The sequence below is a fragment of the Cottoperca gobio genome, chromosome 19 (assembly GCF_900634415.1).
Source record: "Cottoperca gobio chromosome 19, fCotGob3.1, whole genome shotgun sequence".
NCBI classification, from domain to species: domain Eukaryota; kingdom Metazoa; phylum Chordata; class Actinopteri; order Perciformes; family Bovichtidae; genus Cottoperca; species Cottoperca gobio.
In genome coordinates this window covers 1,177,189-1,195,042 of record NC_041373.1, presented here as the reverse complement: position 1 = coordinate 1,195,042, position 17,854 = coordinate 1,177,189, and the positions used below count along the sequence as shown (strand labels likewise).

Sequence of the window (17,854 nt, the reverse complement as noted above, 5' to 3'; positions counted from 1 at the left end):
AGTCTCTGTTCACATGTACTGCCTGTATTTGTTACGACAGAAGGTTTCTTCTTCTGCTTTTCTTGCGAAACTAGTGCTTTACAATTAGCACACATAACAGATTCACGCAGGAATAAATTAATCTTCATAGATGAGAAATCAACAAACGTCCTCTACACCAGGCTGGTTGACACGGTTTAATTCAATATCAAGGTATTGATTAGAATATTGCAAATGCATACACATGACAGAACAATACAAGTGATGTTCAATGCAGTGACTTGTTTTCCACTCCTTTACATCAGAGTAAAACAAAAAAAATCAAGGACTTTTTATTTTGACACTAGGATTTTGTTCACCGTAATACTATTGTTCAGAAAGTTGATCATTAACAACAACATGGACGTATCACACATCTCTACTTCTAAAGTTACTAACACTAGTGCAGTGCCTGTGCAGTGCGGGTCGATTGCTTGACCTCGAGAACCGCTCGTCCAAATAACTTCACACTTCACATTGCACTTCCCTGGGTCCTGATCAACACACCTGCCATGACATAGTTATGTTAGAAGTTATATCACAAATGCTGGAAATGTTTGAGTTTGCTTTGTGACACGTCCAGTCTCTCTTTCTTCATCTCTTCTTGAATGTACTGTAGTAAGATAAAAAGCAAACTGTACCCAGCATGCCATTGTGTTCCAGTGTGTACATAACCCACTACTAACAAATATGTCCCGTAGATTTCAAGAGCTCGTTTCCGTTGGTTCTCAGCAATACGCTGGACTGATGTGTGTGTAGTATGGGGTGTGTGTTTGTTTGCTTGCTTGTGTGTGTGTGTGTGTGTGTGCATGTGGGGGGGGGTCTTGTGTGTGATAAAGGGGTTGTGAGGTGTAGACTGAGGATATGGAGTAATACGAGGTCCTCAAGGTCTTCCAGATCGAACAATTGTGTTATTCTGACTGATGCAGAAAAGGGAGTTATTTCATGAAAAAGAAAAAGAAAAGAGCAGCAGATCTGTTTGTAATCTGGCAGCAGGGGGCTGCCATCTTGAATTGCGCATTGGTCTCGTCAGATCTCTCTGTCACTGAGGCATCAGGTCTCCTCACAGCCTCCCAATCGCAGGGGACTGCCCACGGTGTGTGTGTGTGTGTGTGTGTGTGTGTGTGTGTGTGTGTGTGTGTGTGTGTGTGTGTGTGTGTGTGTGTGTGTGTGTGTGTGTGTAAACAGGTTGGTATGAAGACAAAGGCAAATATACTGTAGGTTCCAGGAACTATGATGAAGTGCAAACTACAATTAAGATTAACATAAAAAAAAAGAAACATGTGTGGGGAGTAAGAGGAAACCTCCACGTTGGAAAAGTGAAGCCAATGCCAATGTGCCTTCCTGCATTCTTTCTAATGGAACAGCAGGGGACGACTCCACTGATACAACATGAAGGTTGGTATCAGCTGTTGCGTATCAGACCTTTCTTGCAGGGCTGCCCTTCGTATCCTGTGGTTGTTTTCTTGCTTCTCTGCATGGTGTGGCTGGGAAATGACGTGTGTGTGTGTGTGTGTGTGTGTGTGTGTGTGTGTGTGTGTGTGTGTGTGTGTGTTTGGATGTGTTTGGATGCATGTCTGCAATATGTGTTAGTCTGAACATCTGACTGCTTGTGTTTCTTGCCCCTTCGGAACTTGTGTCACTTTGGATCTCAGGAATGACTGTGGTGAATGTAATGTTAGCAAAACTGATGGAAACGATGACCCAAACAACAGAAATAAAACCAATAACTTGTAACAACCAGTAGTTTATCTTTAGGCTGCAAAACAATACACTAAATCCCCTCACATGTAGTACAATATTATACAGTATTATTGGTATAAAGACTCAAAACAACTTTATTTTAAAAACATTTTTAAAGAAATGTTAATGACATTCGAAAGTGCTGTTGTATTTATTGATTCCAGAATTTCAATCTATGGTAATAATGACAGACAACTGGCCATGTAGTGAGCGTAATGACATCTGACTGATGACATGTATAGATACTGTTAACCTTTCATTACAGTATCTGCTTGAGCCAACGGAAGCTTCACAGACTGGGAGGACAAAGTCCATCACTAATCTCACTCCTGCAGGTCCACATTCAGAGCTTTTAAGATGATAAGGAAGCTTAAAAAATGTAAATACTGAAAAGTTAAAACTCAATTTCAAATCCTTACTATCTGCCATCAGTCAATTATACTCAACAACTACATTGCAAGATAACTGCTAAGTGTGTGTCGCGCAGTCATGGCCTTAATGCAACACCACCTGTGTGAGAAACATGGTGTTTGCCCCGAGAACACAATGGTGTTTGATCTCACTAAAATACATGTCCACAGATGGCTCATTCAGAGCTGTGGAGACCAAACACAACCTCATCAAAATACCTTGCTCAGGGGTACAATGGTGGAAGCCCTGGTTTTGAACTCACAATTTTCCAGTGTTCTGTTTGGAAGCCGTACCACTAGACCACCAGGCCATCTCCCACCAAAATGTCCTTTAACCTTGTCTGGACAACCAGTGAAGAGTGGCACCCTGATTCACTGACCTGCGTTTGTCTTTTGAGGATACAATATATTGATAATTTATACAGGCAAAGTCTGATATCCAATTCCATGTTAGTAGAACTACATTTGTTATTGAAAACTACAGTTGGATTTCATACTTGAGGTCATTTGGCGTTAAGGTAACATGTTGGCAGAAATGCTAATAAATCCACACTACAGTAAATAAACTGCTGTGCTTATCCTCTTAGTTTGTGTCTGTGCTTGTGGCTTGGATCTGAGGGCCTCTCTGCTGCCTCGTCTCCTCACACAAAAGAGCACCTTGCCATGCACGTAATCCTCTCAGACTCCCTCTAGAGCCTGGAGCCCTAGATCTCCCCCTGTGGCCATCAGCTAACAACTAACCATTTCTAGCATCTGTGCATCATTAAATACAATGAGTGGAGGTATTTCAATTGTATAGTTGTCCAGGGGTCTAGAGAAGAGGTTTATTTTTGAATAGCATGATAACATTTTATGCACACATTTTCAGGGATTTTTCTGGGGAGCAAATGATGGGTCAGACCTGAAGGTTCTGAAAGGGAATAAGTGGTTGGGATGCTCCCATCAAGAATCTCCCCCAAAGGTACAGAATCTGCAATGCTTTTTAAATACCAAATTTAGTTAGACTGTGAGGGCACACACACACACACACACACACACACACACACACAAACACACACACACGCACACACACACAACCACTTCAGTCTAGACCAGTACTACTCATTGTGCGGCTCGCGAGCCTCCTGCGGCTCGCCAAGCTTTAATTGGTGACTCGCATGGCAGTAGGCTAAATAAAGGGGTGATATTAGCCTACAAATAATAAAAAATAATTGATCATAATAATTAATAAAAGATGCAAATATAGACTAGAAACAAGATATATTGCTCGGCCGACACTGACTCACTGCGGAGTTCCCAGTTTTGGCGGTCTATCAGCACTACAATGGTGAATGTGCTCTTGGACGGGTAGATACGTGGTGGGCTAGAACAAAATAAACTTACGGTCATTAAAAATATGTTATCATAAGCATGCTTATGAATATGGACATTTGATAAAATAAATAAATTATATCGCTAAATTGGAGCAATTAAATTGGAGGATACTACAACCAACCTGACACTTCATACTTGCGTTAGCTTGGCTACTCCTGTTAAAAAAGAAAGCTACGAGCCATACAAGACGAGCATAGGACAATTCAAGAAGTGGACAGAGGAGTTTTTACTTGTCCTCCAGGAGTCGAACCCTTCGTGCTTAATATGCAAACAAACCCGCTCTGGTTTGGAGCGGCATTTCCAAACGACGCATCCATAATTCAACGAAATTTACACACCTGGAAGGGAAATTAGGAAAATCCAAAATAGAGCAGCTTTCTTCTTCTCTTTCTGGACAACAAAGGCTCATACACAGGACAACTAATACAGCTGAATGATTAACTGAGGCATCCTTTGAGATCGCATGGGTTTTGGCTCGGGCAAAGAAAGCCTCAGTCTCAGAAATTGTGAAAGACTGCTCTTCGGCTTCAGCAGAAATATTGTTTTATGGTAATTTAGTAATTATTATTATTATTATTATTATTATTATTATTATTATTATTATTATTATTATTAAGGTAATGCTGCTTTTAATGAATGTATTGGTTGACTACATTGCATATTGTATGTTCTGGGTGGGATGACAGATTAATAAGCAGACATGCTTTTATTGACTGGAAGTGGCTCTCCTATTGACTTTGTCCTATCAATGTGGCTCTCATGTAAAAAAAATAGTGAAGATCACTGGCCTAGACAGTCTCTTTGACCCCCCTGGTGCCGCTAGTCCACTTTTTCCAATTTTTTCCAGTTTCTTCTGTAACCGCACTACTTTTTTGTGAGAGTCGGGAACAATTGCTATTAATATATATATGCTGTTATTATTTCAGTTTTTAATAATGTGTTATAGATGATAAGATGTTGCTTTACTTTGCTATTCCCAGCCAACAACAAAATATTATGTTTTGATTATGTATTTTCCTTTACTTGTTGTCTGTAGTCTAACTTCCATTGTAGAATTACACAATTTCTGTGGTAAAGACTTGTGGGTGGAATAGCTGTATATTCTTATGGCACACACAATCTGAGGAACATAGTAGTTAACAGCATGTTCATACAGCTGCTTTCAGAAACTAACCAAGAGTTAAAAACATGCAAACATATCAGACTGACAGCTAACTCATTCAGTTGGCAGTTTTAGTAAACATCATCAGCGATACAAGGACCCATACACATAGGGAATAAAATTCCAGAGACTGACAGCAAAACGTCATGCAGCACTTTATAATATTCTTATCTGCCCAAAAAAGCAATATTTGAACCTTAAATGTGATAAATAAAGACAAACATGGAGCAGTGCACACGCCTCAATATCAGCCCTCTGTTTCGCCTTCTTTTCACTTTATGTTGTGTCAAATAAGTGTTACTATGTTTTCCAAATGTATTAATACAGTTTTAATGCTGCTTATAAGATTGATCCATTGCCAGTTTATGATATATTTAATATTATGATCAAGTATCTACTATCACACAATCCTGTGGTTGGTCTGTTTTGCTTTCACACCAAAGACAGTGCTTTTCCCCTTTGGTGCTTCGGACTCTGGATTAACCCAGTGTACACAGGATATTAGGAGACTGAGGTAGGTGGACCTTGGATCCTCTGAGGGGGTCAGGGGCATGTTCCCTCGTAATAAAAATGTTCTATATGTAAAAGTTAAATGCATCAATCTGGTGCACTTTGAGAGCAAAATGAAGAGGATAGATCTGACTGTATGTTTAACGGTTTAAATCGTAAGAACATTTGTCATGAAGATATGAATGGTGATGACACAAGGGTGTTTCAATACAGGCTGCCCTGCGACGCACAGGCAGTCTGGGAGCAGGCGACCCGTCCCTTCTCCAGGGTGAAAGTGTAGCCATTGATTAAGGGTATGCCATACAGTCATTTAACACAGCATGACTGCATCAGGAAACACTTTTTATTTGTATCAAATGTGCTCTCTAGTATTGTTTATATAACTTATTTAATGATACCTGACCATTTTAATCATTGTATATGTAACGTATCCATATCATATCCATGTTTGGTATGTTTTAATGGTGTGCTGTGTTATGTGCTTTGCTGTACCTTTGCTGTACTTGGGAGAAGCCAACAACACATTCCCACTGAGATTGACAATAAAGTCAAGCAAATCTAATCTTATGTATTGCAACCATGGGATGTACAACTTGTCAGGTATTATCTCATATGTTTGATAATTCCAGGTTAAAGTAGGAGCACATAGAACATACTTCACACAAACAATAACCTTAAAACATCCAAAGCAAGCACAGTTAAACTGCTGTGCTAGTAATGTATTTCCATCATTGTTGGGGATGCTCGTCTGTTGTTGACACACAAAAAACACACTGCAGGTGAGTGTTAAGCATTGCTGGAATTCCATTCAGTCTTTGTCACAAGCAAATCTAATTTAGAAACACAGGTGAGAACAGTGTTGATGAGGCCTACCTGTTAGAACAGCTGTGGTCTTCTGCGGCTGGGATGTAGAATAAATGTGAGGAGCCTCTATTAGCCTGTCAGCATCTTTCTGTCTATCCAACTGTCTGATGAAGAAAGATAGAAGACACACAAAGACAGAGTCTTCAATTAACTTACTTTAACCTTTCATTTCAACAAACACCCATCATCTTCAGAGTAAAACCCACACAGGTCCACACATGAATACTGGGAACTGAGCACAGCCCCTGGAGGACCTGGGCAGGTAAAGGCTGTCAATATTCAACGGAACTTTCCGTCAATATAAGGTTAAGTCTTAAAACCTCTTAAGAGGCGAATTTACCCGAAAATACCTACAAACCCAAAGTAAATTGAAAGCTGATCTTCAACCATTTGCACCAGATGCATGATTTTGGTCTCATTCAAAAGATAACTCTCTTATTGTTCTTGCAAAATAGTGAAGAATCAATCCGAGTGCTTCTGGCACTGAGTAATAGTGGCCTGAATATACTGAATTTGAAGAAAATACACTCCGCCAGAATTTCTTTGTTGAAAAAGATGCCTGAAGATGGGTATAGCTGGTAGCCCCGAGCTGAAATACACAATAGAAACATAGAACCAAGCAGTGGCGGGCCGTGCATTTCACACCTAGGCCTTTATTGATGTCATACACAGTCCTACCTGAATTATTCCACCTCTTAATACCATCATTATGACGCCATGGCTATAGAAACTATACATTTAGACAGAAACGCAGTATAACCGGGCGTTGCATCACCTTAACATAGTCAAGTACAACAGAGTTATATTAATATTTCCGAAGCATTTATAATCAATAAATCAGCATTTACAATTAAGAGTGTTAAACTACCAGCTTTAAGATCGCTAGGATACTGTCAAAACTTAAAAATAAAAGGCGCTTTTAAGGGATTCATCTACAAAGTTTTATTAAGTCCACTAAAAGTATGTGAGCTTTAACAAGTGTGTTCACTAAACAGCACATTGTCGCACCTAAAGCAGTTTCATTTAAGAAACGTGACGATAAAGAATACACATAAGACACAAACTATTCACTGAAAATAAAAGAAAACAAACAAATAATTTGCATTTGTTCATGAGGATATATTTGTGACAGTGGTGAAAGTGTATTCCTAGCCTTGAATGTCCACTTTGATAAAGGTTAAACCAAAACAATTCAACATGTCTCCTTGAGTACTTTTACTGCACAGCTGAACCAGTGCGCCACACACATCTCTACATCTCTTGCAGAAGCATCAAACATTTTATATATTTGTCAAAAAACCAAATGCTTGTTACTCACCAAAACAACTGATTATTTGAACACAAAATCCATCCTCCTTTCTTTCCTCAAGAAGACTTCAATGACTCTGTTGTACAGTTTATCTGTGCATTTCAGTTCCACCAATAAGTCCTTTTCTATAGGCATGGAGGCTAATGCTGAAAGCCGAGTTTGTCCAGTAACATTTCTGCCATAAGTATTAATTCGGTTTAAGGCCGAGAATGACCGCTCGGCAGAAGCAGTGGACACAGGGATAGACTCGCTAGCGTCGGAGTTGGCCTTTCTCTTCTAACGATATCTAGCTTTTCTTGAAAAGTTTGTCTCGAAAATGCCGTTGTAATTATATCTGCGACCAAATCGATATCTTCTCCTCCTTCAGCCATTGTGGGTTGAAAAAACAGCTTGTAGAAATCTACACAAACTAGCTCGTTCAAGGTCAGTTGCTAGCTCTGCATAGCTCTCCCTCTCAGTGCATATTCAATCAAAAGACGCGGATGTGCTGACGTTATCGTACACCTTCTAGCTGGCCCCGATGTCACCAACTCGAAATCTGATTGGGTAACGCCACAGTTTTGTTTCCGTTCACTTTAAGCGACAGGCGCCCGCACTGTTGATTCTGAAGGCCTAAGGGCAGATTTCTTGGACCCTGGCAACACATTATGGCTGAAATATGATTGGATAAAAGCTCTAACATAAAGGCCAGCCCTCCAAATCTCCATCTGAGGCTGGAAGCAGCGCAACCAAGAGGAAAGCTATGACATGAAGAGAATAGGCTATGGGGAATAATTTAATACATATTTGTGGAAAAAAATATTTCAAAATTAAATTTATATTCTGATAATGTTTAGGCCAGCAGAGAAGGCCTTGCTGGCCCTGACGGCCTGGACAGCGCTGAGCACACGATATATTACGCTATGACAGTTTATCATAACAAAATGTAAAAATCGATCAGCTGATTTCACAGATTGCAACAGCTGTTCATGGGCTTTTATCGATGTGACGATGTTCACGGTGGATATCTTTTTACTGTAAACAAACGTGTGGACGTCTGGCAATGGCTTGGGAGCGTTTTTTTTGGGAGCGATATTATGAGGCTTTATAGTTAAGTGGGCTCAAAGTTATGATTTTAGTGTATTGAGTGTACTTGCTAGTTTGAGGATCTGATTGTACCTGCTGTCGTGATTTTCATCTCAATATCTAAATAGACGAGATTCTAAGCTTTCCAAAAATATAATTTTCAGAATTAGGAAATGAACATGTACATGGCGCAATAAAACTCCTGCTGGGCCCGCCGGCGGGCCTGTGCACGCTATGAGGTTGTAATTAAGGAAACATATACAGGAAGATGTAGAGCAGGGGTGTCAAACATGTGCACCTTTTTTTCGTTAAGAAATTTCAGGTTCATAATGTTTTGTAAAAAGATAGTTCATTAAATTTGAACATTTTCAGAATGTACTTTTTTTTTTTTGCACTAAAACGAAGGGAAACATTTGGAGTTGTCATTATTTATAGGTTATTATGCTGTGATTTTACTGGTCCGGCCCACTTGAGATCAAATTGTGCTGCATGTGGCCCCTGAACTAAAATGAGTTTGACACCCCTGGTGTAGAGGAAACACACACTTAACAGCAGACACAAGACACAAAGGTGACTTTACCCCCCATCTCCATCCACTCATCAACCAACACAAGACTACAGTCTGTCTTTCTTGATTTGTAGTGGACATCTACCAAGGCTAAAGCTTGTTTCAGACTGCTGGAGATGCTGTGTTATTGGAGTGTAGCTCCGGGCAGCAGAACTGTAGACAAATGTATAATTAAACAGCAGTAATCATGAAAGGATTTTGTCTTTTTGTCTCCTTCTCTGCCTCCCCGTCCCTCTATTATCTCTCAAGGTGTCTTTAACTCCTCGCAGAAACTCTTGAAGAGCGGGAATAGGAGTCGGGTGCTTTGCTAGCTAAACTGCAAAACCAACTAGGACTTTTTACAAAACATTGCACATCCAGAGATGCAGCTGTCAAGACAAGTTATGTCTTATCCCACAAAATCACTAAAAAACTAAACCGTTTAAGAGTTTATCAAAGAGTGTTTGGTGGATTCTGCAGCACTCATATGCCCGGAGAAAAAGGAGGCATTTGAGAATGTGCCCCTCTCCTGACGCACTGTAACGAAGAGGATTGAGAAATCTGGAGCTTCAGCTGCAGAACAGAGCGGTCAACTTTGTCTTTTTTTTCCCTTGGTTTTGGATGAGAGCTACGATGTACGTGAGTGACACTGCCCAGCTACTCATCTTCCTACGTGGGATAACTAAGGACTTCAAAATCACGGAGGAGCTGGCAGCCATGCGGTCAATGAAAGGGACAACAACAGGGAGTGATTTGTTCACGAAGGTAAATGCATGTGTGGACAAGTTGGGACTGAAATGGGACAAGCTGGCAGGCTTGACAACGGATAGTTGTCCAAATCTGACGGTGAACAATGTTGGACTTTTGAGGAGAATGTAGTATGAAGTGACAGAAATGAACCCTGAACAGAAATCCAGGAAGTGTTGTGTAAGTCAGTTCTAAAAAATAACCAGGTTGTTGATGTTGTAACTAAAATAGTTAAATTCATCAGGGCAAGAGCATTGAATCACAGACAGTTTGTTGCACTTTTGGAGGAAAATGAGACTGAACATCGTGACATAGGCTACCACGCCGCTGTCAGGTGGCTCAGCCTGGGCAAAGAGTGTGGGACCTGAGAGCTGAGATTCAAGACTTCTGTGTGAAGAAAGGAAAAGACGTCCCACAGCTTTCAGATGCAGACTGGATGGCAGACCTTGGTTTTGCTGTAGATGTGACTGCACTAATGAATTAATTAAATGTCAAACTGCAATGCAAGGGCCTTTTTGTACAGCGCAGTGAAGGCTTTCATGAGAAAGTTGCAGCTTCTCTCAAGCCAAATGGAGGACAACATTCTCACCCACTTGCCAACACTGACACACTTCTGTCAGAGCACTTTAGGTCAGTCTCACTGCCTGAGTTTTACTCTTCCCTGAAAGAGGAGAACTTTCCACACATGAGGAGACATGCTCAGTAGATTCTGGTCCTCTTTGGATCTACCTACATATGTGAACAGACATTCTCAGTGATGAAGTTCAACAAATCCAGATAGATCCTCTATCACTGATGATCACCTGTCAGCTGTCCTGTGCATATCCACCTCAGACATTCAACCAGATTTCAGTGCACTTGTTCAAGCCCAAGACAGACTGGATTTTTCTCACTGAACAATTAAAGTGAACTGAAAAACATCAAAAGCACTTATTGCTTTTTGTATAAAGTTGATTAATTACATATCTTTACATACTGTAAAACACCTTTTCAGTATTGGTTTGCGAAGATTAATATGTTAAAAATACTGTTTATTCTCTAGGAGTATTTTCCTATTTGACTCACTCCACAATGTCATATATTTTTTGGAAGAGAATATCCTTATTCTTTTGATTACCAGTAGCAGCTAATCAAAATATATAATGTACTGCTTTTTACAATGGGAGAAAATTAATATTGAGCAGAATTAAGTTACATTTATTGTTGAGTCGGCCCTCCAACACAGCTCGGGTTTCTCATGTGGCCCCTTGTAAAAATGAATTGCCCACCCCTGCTATAGGTGGAGCTAGCCCCTTACATTCAATGATTAGATACGGTCAGTCGGGAAGCTCTGAGTCAAATCTCAGTTTCTGCATTTGGAAAAATTGGTAAATAACATGATAAACATGATTTTGTTTTGTGTGTCTCTCTCACACACACTCTGTGTGTGCTGGTGCTAGTTCACTCCTCCCCTTTCCTCCGCTCTGTAGGTGTGTGCGGGAGAAGGTAATGTGAATGCGCATGGCAGGAAGAAAACAAAAAACTTGAATTTCAGGGTGCGCGGGGTTCCGTTGGGCGAAATATACAGTATATCTCAAAAGTGAGTACACCCTTTAGATTTTTGCAAGTATTCTGTTATATCCTTTCAGGGGATAACATTATCCTACTGAAACTTTGATATAACTTAAAGTAGTCAGTGTGCTGCTTGAATAACAGTATAGATTTATTGTCCTTTGAAAATTACTCAGTACACAGCTGTTAATGTCTAAACAGCTGGCAACAAAAGTGAGTACACCCCATAGTGAACATGTCCTAATTGTGCCCAATGATGTTGTTTTCCCGCCCTGGTGTCATGTGACTCGTTAGTGTTACAAGGATTCAGGTGTAAATGATAAGCAGGGCTGTTAAATTTGGTGTTTTGGGCACAATTCTCTCTGAATGCTGGACAACATGGCACCTCATGGCAAGGAACTCTCTGAGCGGCTGAAAAAAAGGATTATTGCGCTTCACAAAGATGGCCTTGGCTATAAGAAGATTGCCAACACCATGAAAATGAGTTGCAGCACAGTGGCTAAGATCATACAGCGGTTTTCCAGGACAGGTTCCACTCGGAACAGGCCTCGCCAGGGTCGACCAAAGAAGTTGAGTCCACGTGCTCAGCGTCATATCCAGAGGTTGGTTTCCAAAAATAGACGTGCGAGTGCTTCCAGCATTGCTGCAGAGGTTGCAGAAGTGGGATGTCAGCCTGTCAGTGCCCAGACCATACGCCGCACACTGCATCAAATCGGTTTGTATGGCCGTCGCCCCAGACAGAAGCCCCTTCTGAAACCGATGCATAAGAAAGCCCGCAAACAGTTTGCTGAAGACAATGAATCCAAGAACATGAGTTACTGGAACCATGTCCTGTGGTCTGATGAGACCAAAATAAACCTGTTTGGGTCAGATGGTGTCCGGCGTGTGTGGCGGCACCCTGGTGAGGAGTACCAAGACAAATGTGTTTTGCCTACAGTCAAGCATGGTGGTGGCAGCATCATGGTCTGGGGCTGCATGAGTGCTGCCGGCACTGGGGAGCTGCATTTCATTGAGGGACACATGAATTCCAATATATACTGTGACATCCTGCAGCAGAGCATGATCCCCTCTCTTCGGAAACTGGGCCGTAGGGCAGTTTTCCAACATGATAATGACCCTAAACACACCTCCAAGATGACAACGGCCTTGCTGAAGAAGCTGAAGGTTAAGGTGATGGACTGGCCAAGTATGTCTCCAGACCTAAACCCAATTGAGCACATGTGGGGCATCCTCAAGAGGAAGGTGGAGGAGTGCAAGGTGTCCAACATCCGTGCGCTCCGTGATGTCGTCGTGGAGGAGTGGAAGAAGATTCCAGAAGCAACCTGTGCAGCTCTGGTGAATTCCATGCCCAGGAGGGTTAAAGCAGTGCTAGATAACAATGGTGGTCACACTAAATATTGACACTTTGGGCACAATTTAGACATGTTCACTATGGGGTATACTCACTTTTGTTGCCAGCTGTTTAGACATTAACAGCTGTGTACTGAGTAATTTTCAAAGGACAATAAATCTATACTGTTATTCAAGCAGCACACTGACTACTTTAAGTTATATCAAAGTTTCAGTAGGATAATGTTATCCCCTGAAAGGATATAACAGAATATTTGCAAAAATCTAAAGGGTGTACTCACTTTTGAGATATACTGTATATGTATGCTGTCGGAGCTCCGGTGCGACAGGGGGGCTGGCGGAGTGCCGGTGCGAGTGCTGTCGGGGCGAGGGTGTCGGAGCTCCGGTACGAGTGCTGTCTGAGAAAATCGATGACAAAAAAAAAAGTTGGATAATTTCCCACGGCACACCTGACAATCTCTCACGCACAGTGGTTGAAACTCACTGCCATAAACCACAGTGAGCTCACACCTCTATTGAATTGTCTATCAATCACGCTGCAGCCTGAGTCAGCACAGACACAGCCACACATGTAGCTTTTATTGGCATCTTGTCAAATATGCTTTGTCAAACAAAGTATTGCAGCGTTTCCTCTGACCCCACTGATGTATGTAAGCAGTCAAATGCATGAATTACTGGCTTACATTAAAATACCTGTGCGTTCTACCTAGTCGCCCATACATATAGCGTGACACTTATTATGTCAAGATGGAATTTTAAATTTATGCCATATGGTTTTCAATCTGAAAGACACAATTGAAGCCTTTATTACAGGCTGAACAAATTAAACATGCCATGAAGCGCAAATATTTGTGTTTAAAGTGTGTACTTAGAGAGAGCAAGTCTGCTACAAACACAATAGCCAAACTGTCAAACTAAAAAGCTTAACAATTACCTTGCCAGGGCCTTAAAGGGTAGGAAAAAGCTGAAGAACTCGGAGCTTGAATGTCGAATCAAAACAGCAATCTCCTGATGTAATCTATATATTTATTTAATGCAATAAGTCAAACAAAGAAAATATTCTCAGCTGAGGACACATTTCGCGTCGCCGTTTCCATAGACCGCATGGCTCAAAAAGCCCCATCGTTGCGGTCTCACGGCTCCGCTCCAGGTGTGTCCCGAGAGTCGTAAAACATGCGGCTACATAGAAGGAGTAGGCGTTGACCTTCCCCTCATTGGTCCCAGTTTGGCGCCTACACGCTCCTCCGTCAGCAGTCAGGAAGTAATGGTTTGTTGACCTGTTCTCTTAAAGGGGAAGTGTCCCTATTATGTTTGTAATACTCACAGTGCAGAAAATACATAATTGCAGAGAAACATTTTCGTAGTGTAGATATATATATATATATATATATATATTGATTGAGGTAAACAAATACATATGATAGTCTTTCCAATGTGGATTAATTTACCTGACAGCCTCCACCATCTGATTTAAATGAGAGTTCCACTTAAGGACAAAGATAATGATGGTGGGCTCAAAACAAGCTGTGTTTGCAAACACTTACATGTGTGTGCATGTGCACAAAGTCTTGCATGCCTTTGCACAACAATAGGCACACAAATATACTAAATCTCAATGTGTACATTGTACAACATCATCCAACAATATATTACTTTTACTGAACACACAAATGTATGAACTGGGCTTTTCATTCATTCTTAGGAACTTCTGACATGGGTTTGAAGCTGTGACAACATAATGGAGTCAAGCAAGCAATACAAAATAAATAATAAATAATTATAATTTATGTTTCATTGGGGAAACATACATTTATATTTATTTATAGCACCAAGTAACCATATTTACTTCAGTTTTTTATGCTTTCTTTAGTAAAACAAATGACAACCATTAACAGTAAACCTTCTGCAGATATATCAAGTTTTAACATTTCCAAAACAATCCAGGCAGCATAATGTTTCTTTGAAAAGAAATTTGTTATTGCAAATGTATGTATCTGAACATACATTTGAGGTAATAGGATTGTAATCCATCAAACCCTAACCTACCAAATCAATCCAACCCAATGTAACTCCCTTCCATAAGGAAATTCTAAAATAAGGTCTATCAGTCTGTTAACCATGGGATCAATAAAGGTCATAGATTAATCAGAAATACTTTTAGTTACTCAAATGGCTTTCATTGCTGTCATCTTTGAGTAACTTGTGTTGCACAGAAAATGTGGTTGTATTGAGCTATTTGTCAAGTTGTGTATGTTTAGAATTAAGAATTATGATCATTTTGACAGCACATTAAAGCAGCACAACACCCTGGTCTTTCTCCTCTTTCCTCTTTCCTAAAGATACCATGTGTAACTTCAGTATCTAATGCCATTACTGTACGTACTATAAGTCGCTTTGGTAGTTCTGTGTGTTGTATTAAAGGCCTGACATATGTGTAAAGCAACAGTATGTAGAAATGCAGAGAGAAGACATTAGCAGCAATATCTTCCTGTTTCACATACAGTATCTCCCTCCATGACATGATGGTCAGAGAAGGACAAGCACCACTGGGTGCTGGGCTGGAGACAGAGAAAAAACTGAAGCCTGGAATTGGAAAGTGTGTGTATGTGTGTGGTGATGTCTCCAAGCCTGGATGGTAATTGTCAGGGTTTGGCAGGGCAATCAGTTCCATGCCACTGAGCGCCACGTCTCAACATGTTCTACAGCAACTCTCAGTACACACACACATACACACAAACACATATGCACACACTCCAGACGCCTGACCCCCCACACCTGTTCACTGGTGTGAGACGGAAGTAAGAACCCTGTTCCCCACTGCCTTGGCTCAGAGGAACAAAGGAACAACCTCTTACACACACACACACACACACACACACACACACACGCACAGTCTGCATGTCAAGGCTGAAGTTGCTCTATCCTCAAATAACTTGTGCATTCAAGTTCAATCTCAACACATTGTTGAACACACAACAATGTAGAATCACAGCTCTTACTCACTATGCATTGCACACATAAATCATGCTAATGGCTTACAGACATTGTCCTTCTGTCAACTGGCAGAGTCACAGGTCTCATTTACATTAGTCATTTCCAGCCCCCTGTGACGCTGGAAATAGACAGTCAAGAGACAAGAGACAGTCAATCATAGGGCACCCACCGGCAATTTAGTTGCCAATTAACTTAACCTTCAACTCACGCTGAAACGGGCAAAGAGCAGAAGAGCCCAAGCCCAATCGTACATTTAATTGAAAGCTAGTGACCTCAGAACCAGGGTGATGTCAGAATGATATTAGGTCTTTGTGACACTTAGCTTTTGGACTAACTGTATTCGGGGAAGAGTGCGCAATCCATCGGTTTCCTGTTGCCCGGGTAGGGAATGAGTCCTTACACCAAGTGAAGGAGTTCAAGTACCTCGGAGTCTTGTTCGTGATTGAAGGGACGATGGAGCGAGAGATTGGTTGGAGAATCGGAGTAGTGGTGGTGGTGTAGTGGAGTAGTGGTGGCGGAGTACTGCATTCGCTTTACCGCACCGTTGTGACGAAAAGAGAGCTGAGCCAGAAGGCAAAGCTCTCGATCTACCGGGCGATCTTCATTCCTACCCTCACCTATGGTCATGAAGGCTGGGTCATGACTGAAAGAACGAGATCACGGGTACAAGCGGCTGAAATGGGTTTTCTCAGATGGGTGTCTGGCGTCTCCCTTAGAGATAGGGTGAGAAGCTCAGCCATCCTTGAGAGACTCGGAGTAGAGCCGCTGCTCCTTTGCGTTGAAAGGAGCCAGTTGAGGTGGTTCGGGCATCTAGTAAGGATGCCACCTTGGCGCCTCCCTAGGGTGGTGTTCCAGGCACATCCAGACCCAGGACTCGGTGGAGAGATTATATCTCCACACTGGCCTGAGCACGCTTTGGGATCACCCAGTCGGAGGTGGAGGATGTGGCCCGGAAAAAGGGAAGTTTGTGGTTCCTTACTGGAGCTGCTGCCCCCGCGACCTGACCCCGGATAAGCGGTAGAAGATGATGATGATGATGATGATGTAACTGGGAAAGAGCATCTTGTTTTAAGCAGGAACAAAGAGCATTATAATAATCTAAGCGGGAGGACACAAAATCATAGATAACCCTTTCCAATCTGTTGGAAAACTGTGGCCTTATTTTTGTGATAGGATAGGAGAAGATAAAGATGTCGATATATTCATCTGAGTCGACCTTAATTGTTACCGTGTGGCAAGAGCAATAAACTTAACAAGCAGCAGCAAGAAAGAACTTCAGACACTACTCAAACTGAAATTAAAATTCTTCTAAAAAGACGCTACAATCCAACATCAGTCAAAGGAAACAAAGTAGTACAGTGTTCTTTGTAGGCTTAGTGTTTGAAAGGAGTTGTATTTATTAATTATTTTGTTATACTACCATTTTAATTTCTTCATGTGTTGTGAACTGAAAATGATACTGCAGTAAACCACTCCTTTAAATAAACAAGAGAAATAACAAGACACAAACAAGCAGACTGTTAATCAGTGAGGAATCATCATTCACTGTAGAACATATATCCTATCGACAGCAAATCAACTGTCTGCTCTGTTCGCAGAATTGTGCCTGACCTTTTGTAAAGAGGCGACCATCATGAAACTAATGACTCTAAACATAACAGCTTTGACAGCGCAACACTGTCACTGCAGGCAACATCATCAACATCATGTGTTCATAAAGTCACTCACTTGTCCTACTACAGAATGTGTGTGTGTGTGTGTGTGTGTGTGTGTGTGTGTGTGTGTGTGTGTGTGTGTTCTGTAATAACCCCAAAGGACTACAGATCCTAGTGACGGCATCTCAGCAGTCATACCAGTATGCATTGTAGTGTACAGTACACACCCAGTCTGTCAAGCATAGACACACTCACATTTTTACAAAACAAAAACTTATGTTTACAAGTAACATTTTCTATCTGTGTGCTCCTCACTCTCTTGTGTGAGTATTTCAGAAAAGTATCAAATATCGCAATATTTTGTTTAGAGATACTGTAACAATTCCTAAAAACACTGAATTTTTGTATGTGATGTTACAGGGACTGTGATGAATGCAAATACAGATCCCACTGTAAAAAAATAAACCTTATTTATTTTAAGCATATAGTGGTTTGAATTTAAATCAGTTCTACTAATATTAGATTTAAAAAATCACAATATATCCTAGTGTACCT

At 41.1% G+C, this 17,854-nt stretch overlaps 1 long non-coding RNA gene across 1 annotated transcript in view; it reads right to left on the bottom strand.

Moving 5' to 3' along the window:
• LOC115024938 (uncharacterized) overlaps nucleotides 1-17,854 on the bottom strand; it is a 417,551-nt gene that overhangs the window by 304,564 nt on the left and 95,133 nt on the right. The window contains exon 2 of the long non-coding RNA XR_003834167.1: nucleotides 6,091-6,185. This is a non-coding gene — a long non-coding RNA (uncharacterized LOC115024938). The remainder of the gene's footprint in view (nucleotides 1-6,090; nucleotides 6,186-17,854) is intronic.